This window comes from Gorilla gorilla, chromosome 11 (genome assembly GCF_029281585.2).
Source record: "Gorilla gorilla gorilla isolate KB3781 chromosome 11, NHGRI_mGorGor1-v2.1_pri, whole genome shotgun sequence".
NCBI classification, from domain to species: Eukaryota; Metazoa; Chordata; class Mammalia; order Primates; family Hominidae; genus Gorilla; species Gorilla gorilla.
In genome coordinates, this window is record NC_073235.2 from 108,870,002 (window position 1) to 108,882,959 (window position 12,958).

Below are 12,958 nucleotides of genomic sequence, written 5' to 3' on the forward strand. Positions count from 1 at the left end.
TAAAGGCACGCACCACCATGCCTAGCTAATTTCCGTTTTTTTTTTTTTTTGTAGAGACGGGGTCTCGCTTTGTTGCCCATGCTGGTCTCAAACACCTGGACTCGAGCGATCCTCCCACTCGGCCTCTTGGAAGTGCTGGGATTCCAGGCGGGAGCCGCCGAGCACAGCCTGGGGCCTGGATGTCTATGTGAGACAGTAGGCGGCACTCTAAGCATCTCGGAACTGTTGGTGTTCGCTTTTCGGCACTCTATTGCATGTCATACCTTGTGCTGCACTGTACTCACGTTTGACTCTTTGTAGTACACTATGCCTCACTCCTCATCTTGGAATCATTTGTATACCATACGCCTCAGTCTTTTTGTCTTGGATTTTTTCTTTTTTTTTTTTTTTTTGAGACGGAGTTTCGTTCTTGTTGCCCGGGTTGGAGTGCAATGGCGCGATCTCGGCTCACTGCAACTTCCGCCTCCTGGGATCAAGCGACTCTTCAGCCTCAGCCTTCCGCGTAGCTGGGATTACAGCTACGCCACCATGCCACCATGCCCGGCTAATTTTTGCATTTTTAGTAGAGACGGGGTTTCATCATATTGGTCAGGCTGGTCTCAAATTCCTGACCTCAAGTGATCCACCCGCCTCGGCCTCCCAAAGTGCTGGAATTAACAGGCGTGAGCCACCGCGCCCGGCCTGTCTTGGGATCTTTAGTGGTGCCGGATGCCCTAGGTTTTCATCTTGGGATTCTTTGGAGGCCATACGCCCGAGTTATTTTGTTTTGGAATCATTTGGGAGACCGTATGCTCCGGGTTTTTTTTGTTTTGTTTTTTTTTTTTGAGACGGGGTTTCGCTCTCGCCAGGCTGGAGTGCAGTGGCGCGATCTCGGCTCACCGCAACCTCCGCCTCCCGGGTTCAAGCGATTCTCCTGCCTCAGCTTCCCGAGTAGCTGGGATTACAGGCACGCGCCACTATGCCCTGCTAATTTTTGTATTTTTAGTAGAGATGTGGTTTCACCATGTTGGCCAGGATGGTTTGCATCTCCTGACCTCGTGATCCGCCCGCCTCGGCCTCCCAAAGTGCTGGGATGACAGGCGTGAGCCACGGCGCTCGACTGTCCCGGTCTGTTTGTCTTGCAATTGTTTGCAGTACCGTACTCCCTGATTTTTCGTCTTGAAATTCTCTGGGGAACTGTACTCCCAATCTTTTCATCTTGGAATCCTTTAGCGGACCGTATTGCCCTAGTGCTTTTGTCTTGGCATTGTTTGCAGTGCTGTACACCCCAATCTTTTCGTCTTGAAAACCTTTGGGATACTGTACCCTTGGTCTTTTAGTCTTGGAATTCTTTGCGGGATCGTATGCACCCGTTTTTCATCTTGGGATCTTTTGGGAGACCGTATGCCCCAGTCTTTTTGTTGGGGGATTATTTGGGATACTGTATTCACCAGTCTTTCCATCTTGGAATGTTTTGGGAGATTGTATGCTCCAGTTTTTATGGCTTGGAATCGCTTGCAGTGCCCTATGCCCTAGTTATTTCACCTTGGAATATTTTGGGATATCAAATGCCCCAGTCTTTTGTCTTGGAGTCATTTGCAGTGTTGTATGCGCTAGTCTTTTTATCTTGGAATTATTTGGTGGACTGTACACCCCAATGTTTTCATCATGAAATCTTTTGGGAAACTCTATGTTCCAGTCTTTTCATCTTGGAATCTTTTGTAGTGCTATACGCCCCAGACTTTTTGTCTTGGAATCTTTAGGGGCAGCTTATGCCCCAGTCTTTTCCTTTTGGAATTCTTTGGCAACTGTATTCACCAGTTTTTTCATCTCGGAATCTTTTGTGAGATTGTATATCCCAATCTTTTTGTCTTGGAATCGTTTGCAGTGCCATCTGCCCCAATCTTTTCATTTTGGAACTCTTTGGGGGGACTATACACGCCAGTCTTTTAATCTACGAATCTTTTGGGAGTCCGTATGCCCCAATCTTTTTGTCTTAGAATTCTTTGTGACATTGTACACCCCAGTCTTTTCATCTTGGAATCTTTTGGGAGACAGTATGCCCCAGTCTTTCTGTCTTAGAATCATTTGCAGTGTCATACACCCCAGTCTTTTTTTGGAATCGTTTGCAGTGCGGTATTTCCTAGTTTTTTTTCTCTTGGAATTATTTGGGGGACTATATACCCCAGTCTTTTCATCTTGGAATTTTTCAGGGAACCGTATACTCCAGTCTTTTTATCTTGGAATCATTTGCAGTGTTTTACTCCCTAGTCTTTTTTTTTTTTTTTTTAAATGGAGTCTGGCTCTGTCGCCCAGGCTGGAGTGCAGTGGCGTGATCTCGGCTCACTGCAACCTCCGCCTCCCGGGTTCAAGCGATTCTTCTGCCTCAGCCTCCTGAGTAGCTGGAACTACAGGCAACTGCTACCATGCCCGGCTAATTTTTTGTATTTTTAGTAGAGATGGGGTTTCATCGTGTTAGCCAGGATGGTCTCCATCTCCTGACCTCGTGTTCCGCCCGCCTAGGCCTCCCAAAGTCCTGGGATTACAGGCGTGAGCCACTGTGCCTAGCCATTCCCTAGCCTTTTCGTCTTGGAATCATTTGTAGTGTCATACGCCCCAGTTCTTTCATCTTGGAATTCTTTAGGGGACCGTGTGCCCCAGTGTTTCCATCTTGGAATCACTTGCAGGGCTGTACTCTTCAAATCTTTGGGGACACTGTATTATGCCCCAGTCTTTCCCATCTTGGAATCTTTCCAGAGACCCTATGCCCAGTCTTTTTTTCTTGGACTTATTTGCAGGGCTATATGCCCCAGGCTTTTCATCCTGGAATCTTTTGAGAGATCGCATGCCCCAGCCTTTCCATCCTGGGATCATTTGCAGTGCTGGACTCCCTAATCTTTTTGTGTCGTAATCGTTTGAGGTGTCATCTTGGAATTATCTTGTCATCTTGGAAGTGTCTTTTCATCTTGGAATTATTTCAGGGACTATGAGTCCCAGTCATCTGTCTTGGAATTGTTTTCGGGGATGGATGTCCCAATATTTTCGTTTTGGGGTCTTTGGGGAATCGTATGCCCCAGTGTTATTGTTTCAGGATTGTTTCAGGATTCTTTGCAGTACCGTGCACCGCAGTCTTTTCATCTTAGAATCCTTTGGGGTACTCCTGGTTCATCTTGGAATTATCTGGAAGACCGTATGCCCCTGTTTTCTTCAAGGTACCACAGTTTTAAACATTTATGTTCACCTCTTGAGAGACATCTTGGTTACTTCCAGTTGCCCCAGTTTTTTTGTCTTGGAATCTTTGGAGGTACTGTATTCCCCCTCTTTTTGTCTTGGAATCATTTGCGGTGCTGTACACCCCAGTCTTCTCGTCTTTCAATTCTTTAGGGGTAAAATATGCTCCAGTCTTTTCATCTTGGGATTCTTTCAGTGAACGCAGGTCCCAGTTTTTTTGTCTTGGAATTCTTTATGGGACCACACACCCCGGTCTTCCTGTCTTGGAACCGTTCGCAGCACTCTATTGCATGGAATACCGCCGGCGGCACTCTACACGACTTGGAGCCGCCTGCGCTACCGTATGCAGCACTCTCCACGGTAGCTCCCTGGGGACTCAAACTTTTCCAGTTCCCCATCTTTAGGCTGCAACAGCATGGCAATGCCCAATAGAAAACAACGCAAGCAGTAGCCATCACGCTGCCAACACTGGCGGTGTCCTCTTGGGCAGTGGCCACTGTCTGCTGGGCGCATTACTAAGCCCAGAGCACTCTATGAACTCATCATCTCCATCTGGTGTCCCTGTCCTGCTTGCTGCTCTAGTTGTCCTAAAAATATGCCCCAGTCTTGTTTTGAGCAGGAATAACAAGATGCACAGACACGCAAATGATTGCCAACGAACAAGTCATATTTTATTATACTTACAGTCCCCAAGACACGGGAGGGGGGTCACTCCACCCAGGGCCACACAGGGAAGTGACAAAGCAGAATGAGCAGGCGTAGAGAGAGGGAAAGCACTGGCAGACTCTTTATTGTGGATTTCTCAGGAAGGAATGGGCAAAGCAAGGTAAGCAAATGGCACAAATTTAGGATTGGATAGTTTGCATTGTTTCAGCAGATTCTGCGCTATAGGGTGCATCCCCAATTGTGTAAAGACTGGTTTTGGAGAGTCTGAGTCTTAGTAAATCATGATTTTTTTTTTTTTTTTTTGAGATGGAGTCTCGCTCTGTCGTCCAGGCTGGGGTGCAGTGGCAGGATCTCGGCTCACTGCAAGCTCCGCCTCCTGGGTTCAGGCCATTCTCCTGCCTCAGCCTCCGGAGTAGCTGGGACTACAGGCACCTGCAACCACGCCTGGCTAATTTTTTGTATTTTTAGTGGAGATGGGGTTTCACAGTGTTAGCCAGGATGGTCTTGATCTCCTGACCTCGTGATCCACCCGCCTTGTCCTCCTAAAGTGCTGGGATTACAGGTGTGAGCCACCGCACCCGGCTAGTAAATCATGAGTTTTAGGGCCTGATGCTCTCTAAGCAAATTGCTGCTTCTCCAAGATAATGAACTGTAGCTTGGAGCCCACAGAGAAGGCCCTAGAAACCAGTCTGTCCGTTGTTCTCCCTCCTCTTTTCAAGATTTTAAAACTTGTAGCAATAAACACATAACATTAAATTTACCGTATTTACCATTTTAAGCGTACAGTAATGTAATGTTAAGTATATTCACATTATTATGCAATAAATCCCTGGAACTTTTTCTTCTTGCAAATCTAAAAGTCTATAAACAGCAAACACTGATTCTCCTTCCCTCTTTCTGGCCTTTGGTAACCTCTTTCTACTGTTTCTGTGATTTTGACTACCTTATTTAGTCTTTCTTTTCTTTCTTTCTCCCTTTTTCTTTTTTTTTTTTTTTCAGACAGGGTCTCACTCTGTTACCCAGGCTGGAGTGCACATGCAGTATTGTGATCATAGCTCACTGCGGCCTCGAACTCTTGGGCTCAAGTGATCCTCCTACATCAGCTTCCCAAGTAGCTGGGACTACAGGCACTCACCACCACATCCTGCTAATTTTTAAATCTTTTATAGAGACAGAGTTTCCCTATGTTGCCATAGCTGGTCTCAAACTCCTGGCCTCAAGGGATCGTCCCTCATGGCTGGGATTACTGGCGTGAGCCACTGTGCCTGGCCGTTTTTGTTTTTGTTTTTGTTTGTTTTAGAGACTGGGTCTCACTCTGTCCCCCAGGCTGGAATGCAGTGGTGGGATCACAGCTCATTGTAGGCTCCACCTCCTTGGGCTCAATCAATCCTACCATCTCAGCCTTTCAAATAGCTGGATTACAGGTGTGTGCCACAACACCTGGCGATTTGACTCCTTTAGATCCTCCATAGGAGTCCTTTTGTGACTGGCTCATTTTTTTTTAAGGGCCCTACATATTGTTTTCCATAATGGCTGTATTATTTTACATTCCTACCAACAGTGCCCAAGGGTCCCAACTTCTCCATTTTCTGGCCAACACTTGTTATTTTTGTTTCTTTTTTCTTTAGTAGTGGGCATGTTATGGGCTGTGTTGAGGATCAGTACACAAACATTTGTATTTGAGTACAATTCTTAACATACTAGAATGAAAGTCTCAAAAGCCATGTTGTTGTGATCTTTTCTAAAATGATTCCAGTGACTTCCCAGCTTAAAAGCTTGGGGCAAATTTTCCTTAAGAGCTGTTAATTTACAATGTAATATCATATAAATTACCTGCTCAAATTTTCAATCTTCCATGGCATATTAACAAAGTTATTAGGAAATAACTTTGGTTATGGACTACCATAACCAAAGATATTACAGAGTGCACATAATCCTTTTTTTTTTGAGACAGAATCTCAATCTGTACCTAGGCTGGAGTGCAGTGGCGAGATCTCGGCTCACTGAAACCTCTGCCTCCCAGGTTCAAGCGATTCTCCTGCCTCAGCCTCTCGAATAGTTGGGATTACAGGTGAGTGACACCATGCCTGGTTAGTTTTTGTATTTTCAGTACAGACGGGGTTTCACTATGTTGGCCAGGCTGGTCTTGAACTCCTGACCTCAAATGATCCTCCTGCCTCAGCCTCCCAAAGTGCTGGGATTACAAGCATGAGCTACCACACCCCGGCCGAGTGCATACAATTCTGACAGGGAGAGTAAAGATTAAGGAGTGGTTTTCTTTTCTTTCTTTTTCTTTTTCTTTTTCTTTTTTTTAGAGGCAGGGTCTTGCTTTGTCAGCCAGACTGGAAAACATTGGTGCAATCATAGCTCACTGTGGCTTTGAACTCCTGGGTTCAAGCGATCCTCCCGCCTCAGCCATCCAAGTAGCTGGGACTACAAGCATGAGCCATCACGCCCACCCGCCCCCCGCACCCCCCCAACCCCTTTTGAAAGTAAAATATTTAGAATGGCTTTTATTTCTAGGCAACTACCATTTTTCCCCCCTCTGTCTTTTGATGTTCACCTGACAAGCTCCTGGTGGTAGCCGGTAGCTCTGACAGAGAGCAAAAGAAATAAGGTAAGGTCCCAACCTAGTGATCCCAGGCCTGGGCGGTATTTCACCTTTGGTGGTGCCATTGGTTTCCTGTTGTGAGATTATTCCTCCCATTGGGGTTAGGACACGTAGGCCAGGGGTTGGGGGGTGGGGGGGGGGGTGTGCGGTGTAGTAGGAGGTCAGGGGTGGGAGGGGTGAGGGAAGACTCCTTCCTTTGCTATGGGTGTTACTTTCCTAGTTCACTTTAGCATTTAGCCCCACCTTCGGCGGAGATAGCAATCTTGCAATTGTTCCATGCCCTTCAGCTCTCCTTGGCTTGAGGCAGGGAGGACCTGGTCTTTAATCTGTCTTGTCTTTAACCTTAGTCAATCAGGAGCTGCTATGTGGTCTATTCTTGTTAGACCAGAGGCGCCTGGTCGCATGGCTCTTTTTGGGAGGACTTAGGTTGATAATGGCAACCTCATACTTTAGGGCGGACACGGTGAACAACAGACAGCAGAGGGCTTTATGCAGCCCGCATAGCAGCAGCACACCCCTCCAGCAAGCAGTTCTGCTTCCCCACATGGTGCTAGCCATGGGGGAGAGCCACAGCAAGCTACATGCAGGTCAAAGGCATTTTGTTGTGCCCCTTGTGGTTGTGACCACACACCCTGCTTGCTGCGCCAGTTTTATTTTTCTCTAATTTGATCTTTCCTCTAATTTGCTCCTGAGACAGACAGTAGCTATGAATTCTAGCCTGTCCTGAAGGGGCTGCCCTGAAGAGGATGCTTATATTGTGTTTTTCACAGAATACTTCTTTATCCTGACCTAATGCCTGATTGTCCAGCCTGTATCCAGGTGTCCCTCTCACAGGAAGCTTGTTTATATGGGCAGGTGCCCTTGTGGCTCTTGTCTGACCTATGTCCAGTTTATTCCGCTGAAGCTGGAATACTCCCTCTAAGAGCCCTGACCGGCAGGAGGGTTCGCTTCCAGTGTTTAGCTCAGGTGAGACACAGCAGAGGTAACACAACGAAACACGTGAAATAACAACAACAACAAAAGCAGTGTGTCACTGACAGATCCCAGAGAGAAGAGGACAGCACGTCTTGCAGGGCCAGCGAGAAGCGGGGAGCCATCTGGGACATGCACACTTAGGCAGCGGGTGGGGAGCAAGCAAGAGTGTGCAGGGGAACTGTGGGCCAAGCCTTTAGAAGGGTCCAGGGCGTCACCCAAGCAGGTTTCCTGCGGGGAGTTGTTTTTTTTTTTTTTTTTTTTTTTTAACGGGATTTGGCTTTTGTTGCCCAGGCTGGAGTGCAGGGGCATGATCTCGGCTTACTGCAACCTCTGCCTTCCCAGTTCAAGCGATTCTCCTGCCTCAGCCTCCCGAGTAGCTGAGATTACAGGTGGCCCACCACCACGCCTGGCTAATTTTTTGTATTTTTAGTAGAGGTGGGGTTTCACCATGTTGGCCAGGCTGGTCTCGAACACCTTGACCTCAGGTGATCCACCTACCTCGGTCTTTCAAAGTGCTGGGATTACAGGCATGAGCCACTGCACCTGGTCCCCGTGGGGGGTTTAGAGCAAGCAGGCATGAGTTCCGTGGGGGCACACATGCTGTGACTGGGAGGGGGGCACTCTGGCATATCTGTGCAGTCTATGTAGGGTGTGGGAGCCAGTGGGTGAGTCTAGTAGGTTGTGCCTAGCTGTCCTCTAGGGAGGTGGTCACCAGGAGATGGTGTATGAAGTAGATTGCTGGATCGTCTACCTTGAGAAACTGAGAGGAGGTGGAGAGTTGAGAACTGGAAACAGTGTCAAGGGTGACTAAGCCCTGCTTCTGGTACGAGAAAGTCCAATTTTATATTCTATTCAATACGACAAAGTCCAACTTATATTCAAAGTGGATGCCAGGCAACATAAAATTGTAAGAATTCCCTACAGCTTTGTATTACAGGATATAAAACTACCCTCTCCACCTATGGTTTGTTAAGTTGACACCCACAACAGTAAAGTGCTCCCACAATTTATATCCCACTGTTTTCTGGTTGTATAAAAAATAAACAGCATATGATTTTGCCTCTTTTTTAATAAAAGCACTTAGTTGGGAAGCTGAGGCGGGCAGATCACAAGGGCAGGCTATCAAGACCATCCTTACTAACATGGTGAAACCCCGTCTCTACTAAAAATAAAAAAATTAGCTGGGGAATGGTGGCACACGCCTGTAGTCCCAGAGGCAGGAGAATCACTTGAAGCTGGGAGGTGGAGATTCCAGTGATTGTGCCACTGCACTCCAGCCTGGGCGACCGAGTGAGACTCTGTCTCAAAAATAAATAAATAAATAAATAAATAAATAAATAAATAAATAAATATAAAAAGCACTTAGGCCAGGTGCAGTGACTCAAGCCTGTAATCCCAGCACTTTAGGAGGCTGAGGTGGGAGGATTGCTTGAGCCCAGGAGTTCAAGACCAGCCTGAGCAACATGGCAAAGCCTGAGCAAAATGGCAAAAAACCCGTTTCTACAAAAAATAAAAAAAAATTAGCCGGGCACAGTGGTGCATGCCTGTAGTCCCAGCTGTTCAGGACCCTGAGGCAGAAGGATTCCTTGATCCCAGGAGGTCAAGGCTGCAGTGAGCCCTGTTCTTGCCACTGCATTCTAGCCTGGGTGACAGAGCAAAAGCCTGTTTCAAAAACAAACAAAAAAAAGCATTTACATTTTAAAAATCATAGTTCTTCCTTCTTAAAAATATTCGTAGGCTGGATGCAGTGCCTCATGCCTTTAATCTCAGCACATTGGGAGGCCGAGATGGGAGGATTGCTTGAGGCCAGGAGTTCGAGACCAGCCCAGGCAATGTGTTGAGACTCCCCCATCTCTTTAAACATCAAAAATAAAAATAAATAAATAGCTGGGCATGGTGACTCGTGCCTGCACTCCCAGCTACTTGGGAGACTGAGGTGGGAAGAGCACTTGAGCCCAGGAATTAAGGCTGCAGTGAGCTATAATCATGCCATTGCACCCCAGTCTGGGTGACAGCAAAACCCTGTCTCAAAAAAAAAAAAATTACAGAGCTACTTGTGTGTTTACAAATATAGTATTTGATAAAAATATTTCTCAGAATTGCACAAGAAGGAAGACAGGGACCACTGATAAGACAAGGGTGTAGGATATTAACCAGACTTGGCTTCTTTCTCTCCTGCTTCAGCAGAGGCTGGACTCTCCTTATTTTCAGTTTCTCCATTTTCTGCAGGAAAATCTTTACTTTCTGGGGCAGCTACTTTGGCCTGTTTGTCTTATACTTTTCTGTGCATTTTTTCATTTGTTTGTGTGAAGATTTATCCTTTCCTGCTGCCTGTTTTGGATTTGTTTTCACTTTTGTAGGGGCGGTTTCAGCTGATAACCTCACCAGTCTTCACTTCGGCTCTTCCTTCGCTAGGCCTTCAGCTGCGGGGAACTTGCTCTAGGGCATCTTGGCAGGAGGGAGGGCGTCTGAGGGTACTGGTGCCTGCAGACTTCAAGCACAGAGAGCCTTCTTGAAGCGGGGCTGCCTGGCCACTTGGAAAAAGGTAGGGAGAAATCCACGTGGAAGAAAGTAGGGAGTAATCAGAAAGTCCAAGGTGGGACGTGAAATTACAGAGCCCTTGAGAGCCTGTTTGGAGGTTCTAACAGGGGAGTGCAGCTACTCATATACCCTCCATCGAAGAGCGATCCTCCTCTATCAGAGTGGGTTGTCCTTTTTGACGGAGCTCACAGCTTCAGGAGGAAGGGGACACCTGGCTAGTCAGACAGATCAAAAACAGAGCTCTTAAGGTTCTCAAAAGCATCTTTGGATAGGGGGTCCTGGGCGACCAGGTGGGCATATGGGGCAAGGCAGTTACAGAGAGATCGTGAAGTTTCTGACCCCAAAATCCTCTCTATTGTCTTTTTGTTTCTGGCAGAGTAAACTGTTGAATAGTAGAAGCCCACTCTGTGGAGATAGTTTTTCCTGTGGCTGAGATATCATGACCCAGATATTGAATGCAGAATTTTGTCTTTAGCCACCTGGTGGCTCTTTATTGCTAATGCCTTAAGGGTTCAGAAGAGCACTGTCATAACGGGCAGGAGATAGAACATCATCCACATATGGAAATAAAGTGACGTTTCCTGCATACTTTAAGTCCCTTAAATAGGACCCTCAGTAAATCCTTGGGGCATAACTGTCCAGATATATTGTTGTCCAGATATATTGTTGATTGTGAAGAAAAACAAATACTTGGAATCTTAATGAAAAAGGATGCTGAAAAAATCTGAACGCAAATTGATGACAGGTGAAATATTAGATTTTGGAAGGGATCACAGCCAGCATAGTATTAGGGTTGGGCATCAGGGGAAATCTGGGTTTGACAGTTTTATTGAAAGCTCTCAGATCTTGGACTGGCTGAAAATCCTCTTCCGTTTGGCTTTGTAGTGGCCATAATGGGAGTGTTGCCTAGGCTAGAAGTGGGGATTAGCCTTTTTTTGTCTAATAAATCTTGGGTTATTGGGTGGAGCCCTTCGAGTCCCCATGGTTTCAAATGATTTTGGGCAGTTTGGGGAGGAGCGTGGGAAGATCTGTTTCCACCTTAAGGAATTCTGCGGGCCGTGTACCAGTAGTGTTTGTTGCCCACAAAGGAAGGGTTTTGTCTAACAGTCGATGTAAGTCCTTAGCAGAGCATTGCTAGGTTGAAGGGGGAAGAGGAACTCAGAGATGTCAGACAAAGCCATTAGGGGACAGACGTGGGGGGGGAGGGTGGAGTTTGAGAGGGGTCCCTTGTGGGCACAGTGAATTTTGATACTCCAATTCCTGAAAAGATCCTTTCTTAACAGATTTACAAGGGTGAGATAATTGAGAAAAAAAGTTGTACTGAGCTTTAAGAGGCCCCCAAAAACATTAAGAGGTTGAGAAAGGCAAATCGTGAGACACATGATCAAAACCTGCTACTGAAAAAGTCTGGTAATGCTGAGGAAGGAGCACAGGAACCGGGGTGGTGGGTGGTGTTAAGGGTAGATGATTGTGCAGTCCAGGTATTGGTATCAATAAGAAACGTGGACCAGGCGCGGTGGCTCACATCTGTAATCCCAGCACTTTGGGAGGCTGAGGCGGGCGGATCACAAGGTCAGGGGTTCGAGACTGGCCTGGCCAACATGATGAAACCCCGTCTCTGCTAAAAATACAAAAATTAGCCGGCTGTGGTGGCGCACAACTGTAGTGCCAGCTACTTGGGAGGCTGAGGCAGGAGAATCGCTTGAACCCAGGAGGTGGAGGTTGCAGTGAGCCGAGATCATGCCATTGCACTCCAGTCTGGGCGACAGAACGAGACTCTGTCTCATAAATAAATAAATAAATAAATAAAACATGGTGAAGTGCCTTTCAACTTTGAGTCTGGTGGCAGTTGAAAGTGCTGGACATTTACTTCCTCGGAGGGGAGTCAGTGATTTTCTAAGAGAAGGGCCCTGAAAGTTTTCCCTCCTCTTGAGAGCTGGGCAATTCTGGACCCAGTGTTCTTTTTCTTTACAGTATTGACAAGCTTCCAGATCACTGGGAACCCATGATTTTGGAGCTTGCCCCATGGGTTAAAATCTTAGGGTTTTTCTAATTGTTGTGATTACATTGATTGCATTGCCACAAACCTTTGTGTTTTCCAATTCTTTGGAAATGCTACCTTTATACTGTTGGACTAATGTCTGAAGCTCATACATGTCTGCATTTTTCTAGTTGATATTATTTTTTCTTTTCTTTTCTTTTTTTTTTTTTTTTTAAGACAGAGTCTCACTCTGTCACCCACGCTGGAGTGCAATGGCACGATGTTGGCTCACTGCAACCTTCTGCTCCTGGGTTCAAGTGATTCTCCTGCCTCAGCCTCCTGAGTAGCTGGGATTACAGGCGTGCACCACCACGCTCAGCTAATTTTTTTATTTTTAGTAGAGATGGGGTTTCACCATGTTGGTCAGGCTGGTCTCGATCTCCTGACCTCATGATCTGCCCACCTCAGCTTCCCAAAGTGCTGGGATTACAGGCTTGAGCCACCGCGACCAGGCATTGATATTATTTTTTTGTGATGTGTGAACTCCACCCTGAGACCATTTACCATGTCCTAGTGGCCAGAGCAGAGGTTTTTTGGGGAAATCAGTACCCACCCTGAATGCTCCTTCCTTGTTTTCTCCAGTTGATGACGATAGTTTGCCACAGTTTCATCCCTTTGTTGTATACAGTTTTGAGTATATGGCTGATTCGTTTTGGTCAGCTACTCAAAATTGTGAAGAGCAAAGGGGATAGAACTGAGGGATGCCTCCCAGTAGTTTCTCTCTTATTTCTTTCAGTCTTCAGAAGGGGTCAGGGATAGGCTGAGAAAAAAGGTCCCCAGAAATGGTGGTCCATTTGGTTTTTTTTAAACCAAAAGGCGGCATCTCCAGGTTCAACCAAGAGCTGGTTACATTGCTATAAGTCAGGGAGAGTATGACCCCAGGACAATTCTAAATTGTTCAGTAAATTTTCCTT

The 12,958-nt window shown here is 46.5% G+C and overlaps 1 long non-coding RNA gene across 1 annotated transcript in view; it reads left to right on the forward strand.

Annotated features, from left to right (window-relative positions):
* The window catches only part of LOC134756672 (uncharacterized), a 67,509-nt gene that overhangs the window by 51,294 nt on the left and 3,257 nt on the right, over positions 1-12,958 (forward strand). Inside the window, exons 3-5 of the long non-coding RNA XR_010129683.1 lie at positions 5,831-5,947; positions 6,400-6,493; positions 9,823-10,007. This is a non-coding gene — a long non-coding RNA (uncharacterized lncRNA). The remainder of the gene's footprint in view (positions 1-5,830; positions 5,948-6,399; positions 6,494-9,822; positions 10,008-12,958) is intronic.